The following is a 14,772-nucleotide window of genomic DNA, read 5'->3' on the forward strand; positions in this document are numbered from 1 at the left end:
ACAGGTAGTGGTCACCAATGAGTGCATTTAATAAGTGTTACTGGAGCCAGCATTGTGGCACAGGGGGTAAAACTATCACCCACGACACCAGCATCCCATATGGGCACCTGTTCAAGTCCGGGCTGCTCCACTTCTGATCCAGCTCTGTGCAAGTGGCCTGGGAATGGTCGAAGATGGCCCAAGTGCTTGGGCCCCTGCACCCGCATGGGGAGACCCAGAGGAAGCTCCTGGCTTCTGGCTTCCGACCGGCCTAGCCTCGGCCATTGTGGCCGTTTTGGGGAGTGAACCAGTGGGTGGAAGATTCTCTAACTCTGCCTTTCAAATAAATACATAAATCAAAAATATATTACTGCACATCTGTCTGCTGAGTGCTAGCCGTTAAGATAAGCACTGTGAAGAAGAATGGACTTGTTCTCAAGACGGAGTAAGAAATGAGATTCAACTTACATGCTGGGACAAGCACTGGCCTGGCAGTAGACGCTGGTCGTGACCCTCATCTCACTCTGGAGGACCTGGCTCCCATCTCCAGCTCTGGCTCCTGATCTCTGCTTCCGCGGGAACTTGGGTCTCTAACACCCACATGGAAGACATGGGTTGAATTCTCAGCTTCTGGTGCAGGTATTCTTGGAGTTCACCAATGGATGGGAGCTTTGTCTATCTCCCTCTCAAACAAGTAAATATTTTTTAAATATTTATTTTCATTTTTTTTCTGAAAGGCAAAGATGGAGAGGCAGATGGAGAGAGTTGTCTCTGCTGGTTCACTCCCCAAATGCCCAAAACAGCCAAGGTGAGGCCAGCAAAGTCGAGACCTGAAACTCAAGCCAGGTCTCCCACCTGGGAGGCAGGGACCCAAGCCCCTGAGCCATCACCTGCTGCCTCCCAGGCGCATTAGCAGGAAGCTGGATCAGAAGCAGAGCAGCAGCCGGTGCCGCGGCTCACTAGGCTAATCCTCCACCTTGCGGTGCCGGCACACCGGGTTCTAGTCCCGGTCGGGGCGCCGGATTCTGTCCCGGTTGCCCCTCTTCCAGGCCAGCTCTCTGCTGTGGCCAGGGAGTGCAGTGGAGGATGGCCCAGGTGCTTGGGCCCTGCACCCCATGGGAGACCAGGATAAGCACCTGGCTCCTGCCATCGGATCAGCGCAGTGCGCCGGCCGCGGCGGCCATTGGAGGGTGAACCAACGGCAAAGGAAGACCTTTCTCTCTGTCTCTCTCTCTCACTGTCCACTCTGCCTGTCAAAAAAAAAAAAAAAAAAAAAAAAGAGAGAAGCAGAGCAGCCAGGACTTGAACGGGCGTATGGGACGCAGGCATCCCAAACAACTCTCTGCCAAATGCCTTCCCCAGAAAAAGCTTTTAAAAATTAAAGTCGGTGGGCTGGTGACACAGAGGATTAAGCCATTTTGTGATGCTGGCATCCCACATTAGCCGATCTGAGTCCCGGCTGCTCCACTTCCCGTCCAGCCTCCCTGGGAGGCAGCAGGGATGACTGGGGCCCTGCCGCCCAGAGAGCCAAGGTCTTGGCTTCACCCTCGCCCAGCATTTAGGGGGAGAACCAGTGGAGGGAAGCACCCCTTTGCTCGTTCTGTCTCTCTCTCTCGGTCACTCTGCCTTTCAAATAAGTAAAAATACACCACAGGGGCCGGCGCTGCGGCTCACTAGGCTAATCCTCCACCTTGCGGCGCCGGCACACCGGGTTCTAGTGCCGGTTGGGGCACCGGATTCTGTCCCAGTCACCCCTCTTCCAGTCCAGCCCTCTGCTATGGCCCGGGAGTGCAGTGGAGGATGGCCCAAGTCCTTGGGCCCTGCACCTGCATGGGAGACCAGAAGAAGCACCTGGCTCCTGGCTTCGGATCAGCGCAGTGCGCCGGCCGCAGCGGCCATTGGAGGGTGAACCAACAGTAAAAGGAAGACCTTTCTCTCTCTCTCTCTCTCACTGTCCACTCTGCCTGTCAAAAAAAAAAAAAAAAAAAAAAAAAACCACCACGGGACGGTGAGTTAAGCAGCCCCCTGGGACACCTGCATCCCGTATCAGAGTGCCTGATCGAGTGCCAGCTACTCTGCTCCAGATCCAAGCTTCCTGTTCCCCATGGGAGACCAGGATGAAGCCCATGGCCCCTGGCTTTGTTCTGGCCCCGCCCTGGCTGAGTGGGCATTTGGAGAGTGAACCAGTAGATGGAGGAGCTCGCTTTGTCAGTCTGCCTTTCAAATCAATTTTCAAAATTTTAATTTAAAAAAAGGAAAGTTACATATTTAACATTTTAAAAGCTGCAAATAGACCAATAATTATGGTAAAAATTAAATCATTCATTATGAAGATGAGTTATTAGATAATACAATATAACTTAAAGAAAGAAGCTTTACTGGAAAATGCATAAATTGGGGACCAGCAGAGGCCAATGTCTGGTGTAGCAGTTATAACACCACTTGGGACACCAGCACCCCATATCAGAGTGCCTGGGTTCAGCTCTGTCTCAGCTTCCAATTCCAGCTTCCTGCTAATGCACCCCCTGGGAGGAAGCAGGTGATGGCTCAAGAGCTTGGGCCCCTGCCACCCACATGGGAGATTCAGACTGAATTTCCAGTTCTGGCTGTAGCCTGACTGTCGTGGGCGTTTGAGGAGTCAGCCAGTGGATGGAGGATATCTCTCCACATGTCCGCTGCTTTCCCAGGCACATTAGCAGGGAGCCGGACTGGAAGTGGAGCAGCCAGGACTTGAACTGGCAACCATATGGGATGCTGGTGTCGCAGGAGGTGGCTTAACCCACTGTGCTGCAATGCGGGCCCCTGAAACAAATTTCTTAACTGCTCCTGGCTTTGGTTTGCTTATCTGCCCCACGTGGTGCCTACCACCTGACAAGGGTACTGTGGGGATTAGGGACACTCTAGGTCAAGTATGTGGCAGATCCTAAATGTCCAATGGAAAGCAGTTTTTTTTGTTTTTTTTTTTTTTTTTGACAGGCAGAGTGGACTGTGAGAGAGAGAGAGAGAGAGACAGAAAGGTCTTCCTTTGCCGTTGGTTCACCCTCCAATGGCTGCTGCGGCCGGCGCACTGTGCTGATCCGAAGGCAGGAGCCAGGTGCTTCTCCTGGTCTCCCATGGGGTGCAGGGCCCAAGCACTTGGGCCATCCTCCACTGCACTCCTGGGCCACAGCAAAGAGCTGGCCTGGAAGAGGGGCGACCGGGACAGAATCCAGCGCCCCGACCGGGACTAGAACCCGGTGTGCTGGCACCGCAAGGCGGAGGATTAGAAAGCAGGTTTTTTTGATTGTTGAAGTTGTTAAAATGACTACAGCATTTGACATTTTTGACGTGTTCTCACATTGTTGTTTATCACAGCACGTCCTGGAGGAGCCGTGATCTGCCTGACCGATGTGCACGCAAGCTCGCTCTCCCTCTGCCTCCCCAGCTCTCCATCACTCGGCCTTCCAAACAAGTTTGCCGAGCAGATTTAGATTTGGGGCCAAGGTGCAGGTTCCTGAGAGCCTAGCGCTCTCTTCCTGACTCCCCGTCCTGGGGCAGCATGGCGCTGCAGCCGGCTAAGCCCCCACTCGGGACGCCTGCATCCCGCGCTCCACAGCCTGGGATCAAGTACATCTCCCTCCCTGCCTCCCGCCCTCCTTCCTTCCTTCCTCTTTCTTTCAGGGAACTTGACTGGAAGTGGAGCAGCTGCGACTTGAACCGGCTCCCATTTGGGATGCCAGCATTGCAAGCATGGGGCTTAACCCAATGTACCAGCCCCCATCTCCACTTCTTTTATTTATTTATTCATTTATTTGAGAGGTAGAGTTACAGACAGTGAGAGAAAGAGAGAAGTCTTCCATCCGCTGATTCACTCCCCAAATGGCCGCAACAGCCAGAGCTGGGCTGATCCGAAGCCAGGAGCCAGGAGCTTCTTCTGGGTATTCCAGGTGCAGGGGCCATCTTCCACTGCTTTCCCAGGCCATAGCAGAGAGCTGGACCGCACATGGAGTAGCTGGGACTAGAACCGGTGCCCCATATGGGATGCTGGCACTGTAGGCGGGAGATTAACCTACTGCGCCACAGCGCTGGCCCCATCTCCACTTCTGATGCAGCTCCCTGCCCATGTGCCTGGCGGGTAGCGCAGGACGGCCTGAGCGCTCGGGTTCCTGTCACCCCCATGGGAGACCCAGATGGAGTTCCTGACTCCTGGCTCCAGCCTGGCCCAGCCCTGGCTGTGGTGAGCATTTGAGAGTGAAACCAGTGGACGCAAGCTCTCTCCCTCTGCCTCCCCAACTCTCCATCACTCAGCCTTCCAAACAAACGAACTTATAAAACCAAAAATCGTATGGAAGCCATGTGCTGTATTTGTCCGTTTCTCGTTGTTATAACAAAATACCCAAGCTGAGTGACGTTGGAGCCCCCAGCTTTGGAGGCTGAAAGCCCACGACTGGGCAGCCTATGGGTCTCAGGTGCAGGCCTCACAGGAAACCGCAGCTGGGTGACAGCAGCCTGCGCAGGAGGGAGAGGTCGGGCCAGGCAGGCAGCCAGAGCACAGCCAGGGGCCGGGCTCCCTCTGCAAAGGAACTGCTTAATCGCCTCCAGTGACCTAATTAACATGCCTAAGCCCCACCCCTTAAAGGTCCCGCCATGCGGAGGACCCAGCTTCCAACACAGGAACCCACACAAACCACACCCGAACTCAGCAGGGGCTCAGAACTGTGTTCAGCAAAAACAGCGAAGACCAGGCTGTGGTCTCGGACCCCAAAGCCTACGGTGCACAGCAGGGGCAGCAGGCACGCAAAGGAGTCGAAGGGCGTCTTGGAAGGCCTGTGTAAGGGCGGGAAGAGCACCAGGGGGCCGCGTTCAACCCTTGGCTTCTCCCAGGGGGTTGAGAAAGCCTGGCTGAGGTTGTGATGTTTGACCGAGCTTAGAGGAAGGGTGTGGCGCTGCAGACAGCGCCCCGAGGGCCAAGGCCTGCGGGAGGTGGCCGTTTGGGCTCTAAGGGGAAGGTGTCATCGTCAGGGCGGAAGCCGGGCAGGCAGCTGGCTGAGTCTGCATTTCAGAAACATCATCTCTTGGCCTTGTTGTGCAGCAGGTTAGGCAGCCGCCTGCAGTGCCAGCATCCCATATGGGTGCAGGTTCGAGTCCCGGCTGCTCCACCTCCGACCCAGCTCCCTGCTAAAGTGCCTGAGAAAGCAGCAGAGGATGGCCCAAGTGCTTGGGCTCCTGCACCCACTTGGGAGACCTGGAGGAGGCTCCTGACCGGACCAGCTCTGGTTATGGCGGCCATTTGGGGAGTGAACCAGCAGCTGGGAGATTCTCTCTCTCTCTCCCCCTATAACTCTCTTAAATAAATAAATTAATCTTAAAAAAAAAAAAAAAGACCACTTCTGTCCCCTGGAGGCCTGGACGAGAGGTCAGTCTGTGAGGGTGTTTAGGTCCAGAGTGCAGCAGGGCTGGCATGGAGGAGCGCTGGTGTGTATGTGTGCGTGCGTGCGTGTGTGTGTGTGTGGTCGGGGGACGGAGGAAGACTGACTTATGCTGCCCATGTCCGGGAGCCAACCCCGATGTCTCTCCTGGCCCCAGCCTCTCAAAGTCTGCCCGGGGACCAGCCACAAGCCTGCGGAACCTTGGAAGCCGCCCAGACCTGCCTGCCTGAGCTGGTGTCTGAGCAGTGCAGCTGACCCCTGGCACCTGACGGTCTGAGAAGCAGGGCTCCAGAAGGCAATGCCTGCGTGCACCCTGCCCCTGCCCGGGCCTCCAGCCCAAGTCCCAGTGTGGGCAGATTTCCCATGTGGCTGTGTGGTAGCACTGAGAGCCGTGCTCAGGGAGCACCTGTGTTCCACAGACCCCCTTCCTCACCTCCTTGTGGGGGGCAGTGCAGGCTCCCCCTGGGTCGGGAGCAAGAGCCCAGCCAGCGCAGGGCCTCTCCTCTGCCTGCGGGGTCTGAGGAACCCGGAGCGGCCAGGCGGCACCTTGACTTCGTCTACTGGAACTGCTGCTGTGTGTCCTCGTGGGCTCTCCCTGCCCTCGGAACAGGGCCTCGGGTCTCAGGGACAGGAAGCACCACTGTGACTAGGGTGACAGTGATGCCAGTCCCCTGTCCAGCCCGCGCATTCCGGCTGGGGGAGCAGCGGAGCCGCGTGCTGGGTACTGACTCCGCGCACAGACTTCGGGAGCACTCTGCCGGCCCTCCCGGGGCAGGAGCCAGGGAGCGTGGGCCCACAGTGGCACCCATTTTGCTGAAAGCAGAGGTCTTTGACTGGAAGCAGCGCTGCGTGGAGGAGGCGCCCGAGCGGCCCACCGAGGGGAGCCTGCACAGAAGTACTGCGCGCAGGGAAGGCAAAGCCATGTTCCAGGGAGAACGAGATTGGGCAGCACCAGGCGATCAGCCTGCCCCCAGGGAGCTCGCCCAGCCCCGGGGAGTGGCTCCGTCCTGGGGCTTGGTGCCGGCACCCTGGGCACCCGGCAGTGGCTGTGGCTTGGTCGGCCTAGGCAAGTGAGCTGGTGTTGCTGAGTCCGTGCGCACAGCCTCCATCGATGCGCCATAGCCACTCTGCTCACGACTGCACTGGGCGGCGACACACGGAACGGGACATCCAGCTTTGGGGGAGCAGTCACGTGGAGCGCGATAGCCTGCCTCGGGGCTGTTCGTTTTTGCTTTTTGCCCAGCCGTGGCTCTCTTCCCGAGACTTCCCTGGGACCGATTTTTCAACGATGCTCTTCCCAAGTGTCTGAATACCCAGACTACTGGCTGCAGCCCGTGACCTGGAATGTAACTGCGCGTCTGGCTACTTCTCCTTCCAACAGGCACCCACATTCAGGGCTTGAAGTTCTGCCTGCAGCGAGGCACTCCCCACTGGCCACCAGGGGCCCCGCCAGCCCAGGATCAGTGACCCGCACTGCACTTGGACTTCACGTCCGACGGCAGCAGCTGCCCCGTCGTTTCTGATCGTCGGAAAGGAGCCCCTCTCAGTGCTGCTTCTCACGTTCCTGGTGAAGGGTGTCCCCCGCCCCCCATGGTGGGAGAGCAGATCCAAGGACAACTGTCGCCAACACTCCAGTCCTCCTGGGCCTTGGGGTCCCTTCTGCCACAGGACAGCCTCTCAGCTTCATTTTCTGTGGGCCACCTTTTTGTCCCAGGCTCAGAAAACTACCTGAACTGTTAGAGCGCTTCCAAACCTTCCGAGAACATTGGCATTAAAATGTCCCAATGTTAAATGCACGGTCTGAACTTGGCGGATCCAGCTTTACGTTCCTTGCAACGCTACGTGCCCTTCGTACTCTTCCCACATACATCGTCCCGATTTCTGTCCGCATAAACTGGGGAGACCGCGTACAGTGGCAGCCGCATATCTGTAGTTGCCCTGCCTGCAGGTTTCAGATAAAATTCCAGAAGCAGAGAATCCCGTGCAGCGCGAGGAAACCCGGAGCCGACCACCTAGGACGTGAGGCGTCGCTGGCCCAGTGTCTCCGTGCTGCACTCGCTGCGCCTGCCCCGTGTCACCTCGCAGACCCACGCCGGGCGCCACGCTGCTTGTATTCTAGTAGCCTTTATTCCCTCGTGGCCCACAGCACCACTGTAGCGACGCCGACACTGGAACACGTCAGAGAGAAGTCTAGCGCTTCCTTCGGGTGCAAAGGTGACGGTTCCTGGTAAGAAGGAACCGTACGCCGGGGCTGCCGTCACACGGGAGCAGCAGCAGCGCAGTCACCCTGGCGTCTGCGTCAGGCCTCGGCCCAGATGTCTGCCTGCCTGGGCTGAGCCGGGAGGAGGAGCTGCAGCCTCTGCCCTTCTGAGGGGCCCACGGCCTCGCTACCTCCCTAGTGGCCCCGTCTGCAAACACAGGAGTCGCAGGCGGAGTCCGGCCTCCGCCAGATGAGCCCGGGGCAGTCAGTACCCTCAACAGGGTGGAGACTCGATGTCATCGTCACTGCGCTGGGCCGAGTTCTGGGCTTGGTGACTCAGTTGCGCAGCACCAGACGCAGGGCAGGCGGAGCAGCGTCCCTCCGCTTCTTGCTCAGCCCCGAGCACCTCCTCTCCTCCGCGCACCGCCTGGCCCGCTACGGCACCCTTGTCGAGACCCGCCGCTTGCTTTCTGAACTTCAGTGGCCCCCGAAGTCCAGGACCTCACGGTCACGGCCACTGTCCTTGGGAGCACGTTGTGAAATTCAGCAACGTGAGTCCTGCTGTCTCGTTTGCTGCTGGCAGATGGTTCTGGCTACTCCAAGCCCCTCGCAATTCCCTGTGGTTCTGGAAGTGGCTTTTCAACATCAGCTGGGCTTCTACTGCAGCCCGCCCTGCCTCTCCGCATCGGTGCGGCGAGCACTATTGCGGCCACGGTCACTTTCAGTCCGTCGGCTGGGCGTCTGCCCGCTATACACAGCCAACTTCTTTCAACAGCGTATCATCTCTGCATTCAGCTTTGTTCCTAAGGACCCCCCCACTTGCTTCTACTTGTTTACTTCTCATTAGTTTAAATCCTGCAGGCACAGCACCACACAGATCGTGTCCAACAGCCTTCGCAGGAAGCTCGGCGTGAACCAAGGCGCTGTTCCACGCGCAGGGACGCGCTCTGTCCCCGCTGACTCTGGTTTGGTGTTGGTTCTCCAGACTGTGTTGTTGTTTTGTGCATTAGCACATCTCCAGCCCACGCAGAATCCTGCTTTCTGGCAGGCATGAAAACCTGAAATTGACGAAGTACTCGATCCCTTTCCTTCTGTAGACCCTGCTGATGGCCAGAGAAAAGGAAACTTGGATCAGAGCCACCCAGTCACCAGTCCCGGACACAGCAGCCGCCACAGCCCCACGACGGAGCTGTTTCCTATTTTATTCTTCACCACTGGAAATGGGCTCTTTCCTTAAACTTTATATAGAGGGTCTCAAAACCCCATGATGGAGTTTTGGCTGCACTGCTTCCATGGCAAAGCAATGATTTTAAAAACAAGTAACTGAAAAACTGCCACACCCCCAAAACCCAAAGTGCCCACAGCCATTCTCCCCAACCAGTGTCGCCGTCGGAAGCGTAAAGGCCAACGGAGATGAACAGCTGAGGCTGTTTCTCCCACTGCTCACGCATCTAGATTGGGGGGGGGGGGCAGGGTTAGGGGTAATACTCACTCAGCCTTCTGAGCCTTCTCGTCCAGGCCCACTGCTTTCATCACACCCACAGCAGCTGTCGCGAGAGAGTCGGAGCCCTCGCCACACGGGCTTGTCAGGAGGGAACTGCACCCAGGATGGCCGCATGACCAACATTCCAGCATCTGGGGTCACCTTCTGGCTTTTTAACAGAACAGCGACCAATTTTTTTCCTTCAGCCCAGCACACATGGAACCTGAGCTGTGACAACCCCACACCGGAGCACCGCCAGCACTCATCAGGCCCGGCTGATTCAGGATAACCACTGGGCACCGAAGCCAGCTGCTTCCACTTGTAAGTCATTGTCACCAGCAGCGTGGCCACACTGAACAACCTGGACCATCCAATTAGTTGGGTTATCCCTGCCACCCACATGGGAGTCCTGGATTGAGTTTCTAGCCCCCAACTTCAGCATGGCTCGGCCCTGGCCACTGTGGGCATTTGGGGCACGAATCAGCAGGCGGCAGCTCTTGCTGTCTCTCTCAAATCATGTGAAAGTCGTAAGGGGCCCTGGCCACTTCCATGCAACACTGTATTGACCTTTCGAGTCACACACTTGGGCAGACAATGAGGAGAAAGGCATCCAGAAGAGAGGCACAGCACTTCAGAGATGAATGTTCTCGCATTTCCAAAGTCCTGAGGAAGCCATACTAAAGTCAGGGCACTGGAAGTAACACATAGGTAAAATCCAAGTTGTGGGCAACAACACCAACATACAAAATCAATTCTATTCTTATACTTTATATTTTGTTTTAAACATTTTTAAAAAAGATTGACATATCTGAGAGGCAGAGTTACAGCAGGGAGGGGGAGAAACAGAGAGGTCTTCCATCTGTTGTTTCATTCCCCAAATGGCTGCAATGGCTGGAGCTGGGCCAGTCTGAAGCCAGGAGCCAGGACATTCTTCGGGTCTCCCAGAAGAAGGTGGGAGCAGGAGCCCAAGCACTTGGGCCATCTTCCACTGCTTTCCCAGGCCATTAGCAGGGCGCTGGGTCACAAGTGGGAACAACTGGCTCCCATATGGGATGCCAGTGTCGCAGGAGGAAGCTAAACCCACTAATGCCACGGCGCCAGCCCGTCTTTACGCCTTGCACTGAATGTCCCAAAAATGAAATTAAGAAAGCAGTTCCAGTTCATAGCAGATTTGCTGCCAGAACACAGGTATCATGGAAATCATCACTGAACCTAAACGGAAAAGGAAAACACATCAGCATCACCAGCCTGGGACGTGTAGGCCGGGCCAAGCCACCGTCACTCTCCATCTGAGCTACAAATGTGGGGCACTGACAGAAGATTCCTGGGCAGACTTGAGCAGGAAGCTGCTTAGAAGGGAGCGCTGTTTCAAGTGTGCCTGGGCTCAGGTAAGCTGAGAGCCAGCGTAAGGGCGTTCCCTAGGACTGCCCGCTAGGCCACCTTCTGGTGCACGCAGCCGGATCCGGACGGTGGGCCATCTGTGAAACATACAGTGGCAAAGGGGGTCCATCCTTGGGTGTGAAGGACAAGGTTCAAAAGCTACTCTGACAGAGTAAGGGGGTGGGACCAGGACAGACCGACCAGGAAAGCGTTAACGATATTCAGCCCTGCACTGAAGAGGGAGATGAAGATGTGCAGGCCCACACTGGAGTACCTGGATTTGATAACCCTGGTTCTGGCCCCGACTCCTCCTCCTGCTCATGCAGACCTTGGGAGGTTTGTTCCACTCACAGGGGAGAAATGAACTGCGTTCCCAGCTCCCAGCTTTATCTGGCCCAGTCCTAGACACTGCAGGCATTTAGAAGTCAATCAAGGGATAGGGCTCTCAAGCAAGTAAAATAAAAATTTAAGAAGCTTAAACATGAGATTTAGAAGCTGCTCAAGTGATTTAAGATGTTAGTCTACTGACAAGGGCTGTTTTAAATTCACGGAACCACCCCACACCTCAAAGGTACAAAGCCAGAGGTCCCGAGTCCCCTCGCGATAACCACACAGAAGGGAATTTCATGGTCAAGGATGAGTCAGACTCTTGACTGCTTAAAAGTAACAGCTAATGCTTCCCAAGTCTGTATATTGTGCGTGCAGTCCTGTCTGTCCTTCACTTATCCAGCAAACTATTTCTTGAGATGCATTGTGGGTTAGGTGCATCTTGCAAGAGAAGTCAAAAGGGGAGGCCAACGCCAGCATTCCACAGGGGGACTGACTCAAGTCTCAACTGCTCCATTTCCAATCCAGTTCGCTACGGATGCACCTGGGGAAGGAGATAGCTCAGGTCCTTCAGCCCTGAATCCACGTAAGACCCAGATGGAATTTCAGGCTCCTGGCTTCAGCCTGGCGCAGTCCTAGCTGTTGCGGCCACTTGGGTAGTGCATCAATGGATGGAAGATTCTCTCCTTGCAACTCTGCCTTCCAAATAAACCTTTACTATTTTTATTAAAGACTTATTATTTGAAAGGCATAGTTACAGAGAGGGAAGAAGACACAAACACAATCTTCCATCCACTGGTTCATTCCCCAGATGGCCACAGTGGCCTGGGCTGGTGCAGATGGAGGCCAGGAGCCAAGAGCAGAGATCTAAGGACTTGGACCATCCTCCACTGCTTTCCCATACCATTAGGAAGTGGAGAAGCCAGGAATTGAACCGGCACCCATATGGAATGCAGGTGGTGCCTTTACCTGCTATGCCACAATGCTGGCCCCATAAATAAAACTTCAAAGAAAAAAAAAGTCTAAAAGGATACAATCCTTTCCAAAGAAGAGACTGGTTGCCAAGGGGACATTTTTGCATGCTGAAGGACAAAAATGAGTTCATCAGCAAAGGCAGGGAGGAGAACTCGCAAGCAAAGCAGGCTCCCTTAGGGCACAACATACAAGACATGCAGTCTGGCTGGAGCTTGGGGGGATGAGTGCTCAGGAGGAACCCAGACACATTCAGCACTGGAAGAGTAAGAAAGACGGCCGCCGACAGACCAGAGCTGGGTGTCAGCACGCAGCAGGAGAAACCTGGCGACTCTGCTCCTGGTCCAGCTTCCTGACACCAAGTGGGAGACCTGGATGGAGTTCCCAGTACTGAGCCAGGCTATTGTGGCCATCTCGAGAGTGAACCAGTCGGTGGATAGATCTCTCTGTCACTCTCTCAAATAAATTTTAAAAATAAATACTCATCGGGGCGCCGGATTCTGTCCCGGTTGCCCCTCTTCCAGGCCAGCTCTCTGCTGTGGCCAGGGAGTGCAGTGGAGGATGGCCCAAGTACTTGGGCCCCTGCACCCCATGGGAGACCAGGCGAAGCACCTGGCTCCTGCCATCGGATCAGCGCAGTGCGCTGGCCGCGGCGGCCATTGGAGGGTGAACCAACGGCAAAGGAAGACCTTTCTCTCTGTCTCTCTCTCTCTCTCACTATACACTCTGTCAAAACAAAAAAACAAACAAACAAACAAACAAAAAAAAACAAAAAAAAACCAAAAACCAAAAACCAAAAACCAAAAAAACCTCAAACATAAAAGCACAAGAGAAAGATATTCAGAAGACAGTGGGCAGTAGCCACTGCTGCCTACGTGCCATCCCACTAAACATGGAAAAGGCCCAGGAATTTGCAGGGGAAGGTGACCTATGCCAGCGCAATCTCTTGGGAACAGAGCGGGTGGGAGGAAGTCCCTAAGGAAAAGCCACCTAAGCACCATGTTGGAAGCATCACTGCTTGCAAGCAGGGAGGCTGAAGAGATCTGTGTTTCCAACCAGAATTATTTTAAGAGACTAAACAACAGACTTGAGTAAAGCCATGCCTATCTGAAGAAAGTCTCTATAGTTTTCTTTTAGAGTTATCACTATAAAGAGTCAAGTGGAGGCACTAGAGGCAGAAAGAGAAATCAAAGTGAAGTAGCATTGGAATTCAAAGCTACCGATCAGGAACTCATTTCCTCAGATGTGTCTTTTATAATCCTCTCCCTCAGAACAATAAAAGTGGCATAATTGGCATTTAAGAATTTTCAAGGTTCTAAATTTTCTTCTAAATGGAACTTTGACCATCCTGTTTAAAGTTATTTATGGCAAATACTTGAACCCTGTTGAAATTTTCAAAAGTCTTCCACTTAGATTTTTTTTAAGATTTATTTGAGAGAGAAAATCTTCCAACCACTGGTTCACTCCCAAATGGCCACAACGGCTGGGGTTGGGCCAGATTGAACTCAGGAGGCAGGAGTTTCATGAGTCTCCCACGTGGGTGCAGGGGCCCAAGCACTTGAGGCATCTTCCACTGCTTTCCTAGGTGCATTAGCAGGGAGCTGGCTTGTTATCAGAGCCCATATGGGTTGTCAGCATTGCAAGCAGTGGCTTAACCAGTTATGCCACAGCATCTGGCCCCAAATCTTAGTTGAAGCCCACTGTTGTCCCACTGTTGTTCTAATGTCACGATCTTTACAAAGACCAGCACATAGAGGCCAGTATTCTGGTGCTGCCACCTGCAATGCCAGCAGCCCATATGGGTTCTGGTTCATGTTCTAGCTGCCCCACTTCCAATCCAATTCCCTGTTAACTGTCTTTATTTATTTGAAAGAGTTACAGAGAGGTAGAGACACAGAGAGAGGTCTTACTCCCCAAATGGCCACAACAGCCGGAGCTGTGCCAATCCAAAGCCAGGAGCCAGGAGCCAGGAGTTTCTTCTGGGTCTCCCATGTGGGTGTAGGAGCCCAAGGACTTGGGCCATCTTCTACTACTTTTGCAGCCCATAGCAGAGAGCTGGATTGGAAGAGGAGCAGCCAGGAATAGCACCGGCATCCCATATGGGTGCTGGTGCTTCAGGCCAGGGCGTTAACCCGCTGCACCACAGTGCCGGCTCCCCACGTAGGAGACATTAATGAAGCTCCTAGCTCCTGGCTTTGGCCTGGCTCAGCCAGGAGTGAACATATGGATGGAAGCTCTCTGTTCCTTCCTATCTGTAACTTTCAAACAAACAAATAAATCTTAAAAAAAAAAAAAAAAAAAAAAAAAAAACCCACATACACCTCCAACCTTCCCCCCACAAAAAACCTCCCATGACTTAAATTGATTAAAAACACACAAGCAGTAGAAACATTCCCCCTTGCTCCATGTCACCTTTTCATTTCCAAATGAAAAAGAAACTAATGGGGCAAGAAAAAAAAAATCATCGTTCTGTTAAAAAAACATTTGTTAAACAAATGTTTTCAGAAATTTCTGGGTAATCACTTGGGGAGATGAAAATTATTTTAACTGGGGGCTGGTGCTGTGGCACAGTGGGTTAACGCCTTGGCCCGAAGCACCGGCATTCCACATGGGTGATGGTTCTAGTCCCGGCTGCTCTACTTCCGATCCAGTTCTCTGTTATGGCCTGAGAAAGCAGTAGAAGATGGTCAAGTCCTTGGGCCCCTGCACCCACATGAGAGATGTGGAAGAAGCTCCTGGTTCCTGGCTTTGGCTCAGCTCAGCTCTGACCATTGCAGCCATCTGGGGAGTGAACCAGCGGATAGAAGACCTCTGTCTCTGTCTCTACCTCTCTCTGTAACTATCTTTCAAATAAATAAAATATATCTTTTAAAAAAATTTATTTTAACTGTAAACGCTGCAGGATGAGCAAAGAATCATTTAAGTAGAAAAGAATTTGTAACTATATCCACATCACTTACCAAGATAATACCTATATGAAGTAACAGCACAGACTATTGAGTCAGACAGAACTGTAGTAATTC

Source organism: Oryctolagus cuniculus, chromosome 20, assembly GCF_051225735.1.
Source record: "Oryctolagus cuniculus isolate XC-2025 breed Fujian yellow rabbit chromosome 20, ASM5122573v1, whole genome shotgun sequence".
NCBI classification, from domain to species: Eukaryota; Metazoa; Chordata; class Mammalia; order Lagomorpha; family Leporidae; genus Oryctolagus; species Oryctolagus cuniculus.